A 2,277-nucleotide genomic window follows, 5' to 3' on the forward strand; every position below is an offset into this window, starting at 1 on the left:
TGAGTCTAACCTCCCTAGGACAGGGTTTCTCAACCTCAACATTATTGTAGGATTTCACACCCGACTGGTACTGAAAACTGAAACCTGAATTTTAGAAAAAATTTGCTCAACTGGAGCTGAAATGGAAAACCATTATACTTTTAATGGCACTGTTTTTGGTTCAATGATACATTTTAAGTTGTCAGCAAGACTCATAGGATTCCTAGAGACACTGGAAGAGAGTGTAGAACTCCGCCCCCCGCCCCCTTTTTTTCTGAGGCAGTGAGTTCGAGTTTGCTTTTCAGTAGGTTACGCTAACTCTGCTAATTGAAGATCCCCAGTTCAAACCCATCCACTGCTCCAAGGGAAAAAGATGCAGCTGTCTCCTATACATGGTTAGTTGAGTCAGAACCTTCATGGGAGCAGTAAGCTCCAGAATTCATTGCTTTGGCAAGTGGTGTTATACATCTGAAGCTAATGGTGATAACAATTATGGGAGACAATTCAGAGGTCAGTCAGAGTTCACTATGTCCACAACAGGCTTGACCTTGCTCACAGCAATGTCAGGTGTGCCCACAGAAGTCGTGAGAACTGCTCTAAGGCTGCGGACCCTCATAGTCAGGAACCTGAAAGATCTCGGTCAACTGCATCGAGTTCTGAGCAGGGTTTCATGTGAACAGAAATTTATCAGGTGAGCACAATGTACGTTATTCACCTTTTTAAGTGTGGTGTTTAAGAAATGGAAAATGTGTTTAAAATTTTGGAGATTCAATTCATTGTTTTGGTGACAAATTCATTTAATTAAGTAGTATGCATATAAAATGTTTCCCATTTAAATTCAAAAGAGGGCTTAAACAGTGACTACAAAATAGTGTGTTCGAAATCAACAAGTTTTTAAAAAATGAAATACACATTTAGAAAGTAACAGAATGTACAGCAAAAGGGGCTTATCTGCATTTTTGGCAACATGTATATATTACCTGTGCATTGTTTATTTTAAAAGGGGTTAACAGAATTTGTGTGAGTATAAAAACCCCTCTTATGAACCGCGAGAGCTTGAACTAAATCGCGTTAGTGACCACTTCAATTGTTTACAATGCACTTACTCAAAGCTCATCATTCTGTTGGAACAGTTTTTGTTTGAAAAGCCAATGGCCATGTCCTTCAAGAAGCAATAGGCATCCGAACAAGTGACAATCTTCGTCACACTGACCATTGCAGTGAAGTAAGTAAAGCTGCAGTTAACCAAAAACACCTTTATTTTCATCTTCAAACAACAAACTGTTAACTTTTTGTTCTCCCAAGATAAGCATGATTACCTTTCACAAAAATTCGGCATTTACAGTGTGTCTTCAAAGTATTTCTCTATAACGGGAAACTTAGCATCATAGTATCTCAAGATTAAAACGTTTTAAAAAATCCATCTTATTGCTTTTATAAACAAAACAGAAGCAAGTACAAGTCATGAAAATCCACTCATATTTCAGGTCCTTCTCCTCCAGGAACCAGCATTGTTATGTTATTTCTGTTTAGCAAAATCTGGTTTCATTTAGTAATCCTTCTTCCTTCTGGTATGATTTCAATTCAGTGACATCTTCCAATACCATATCAACAAAGTCATCCAAACCTAGAAGGGTGCCAACAATTTCCTGGTCACCCTCCATCACAAGGTGAATTCTGGATCCTGTACATTTGTCCACAAGCTCTGGAGGTAGCAGCTGTGATGGGTGCGCAGAAGTGTTCGCCGCCATGGCTACCCTGGAAGTGGGCTTCCAGAGATTCAATTCTTATATTAAATCTCCATCTAAATGTACTATCCCTCCTTGTGATTATTTGTTTAAATTTGGTATTTATTTCATAAGTTGAAATGTTAATAAACATCAGCATGAGTGGGTAGAAAATGAATGATACAGTTGCAAAATATCATTATTTCATGGGAAAACAACTTAATGACATCACTATGAAATGAACTTTTTCTTCAAATGGTGCTAGATAAATATACAGGATTGTTGTAAAGTGGGAGCTTGAATGGAAGAAATTAGTAAGCTCTGTAAATGTAAAGTTGAAGTTATTCTATTTTTTTGAATATATTGATGGTTAGAAGCATTTTAATACATACTGACTTTACCTAATTTCTACAAATGTATTTATGCATTCTATTCCCCTTTTTACTGTTATATATAAAAACAAACAAGCAAAAACAACCCACCAAACTTATTGCTATTGAGTTGACACCGTGACATTAAAGGACAGAGGAGAACTATTCCTAGATTTTTCAAGATTGTATATCTTTACAGG

At 36.8% G+C, this 2,277-nt stretch overlaps 1 pseudogene; it reads right to left on the minus strand.

The window, feature by feature from the left end:
* Positions 1-1,455: 1,455 nt before the first annotated feature.
* On the minus strand, positions 1,456-1,730 carry LOC101661405 (annotated as a pseudogene).
* Between the last annotated feature and the right edge of the window lie 547 nt (positions 1,731-2,277).

Source organism: Echinops telfairi, unplaced genomic scaffold (assembly GCF_000313985.2).
Source record: "Echinops telfairi isolate 266 unplaced genomic scaffold, ASM31398v2 ScPeMD7_7420;HRSCAF=8458, whole genome shotgun sequence".
In the NCBI taxonomy this organism is placed as follows: Eukaryota; Metazoa; Chordata; class Mammalia; order Afrosoricida; family Tenrecidae; genus Echinops; species Echinops telfairi.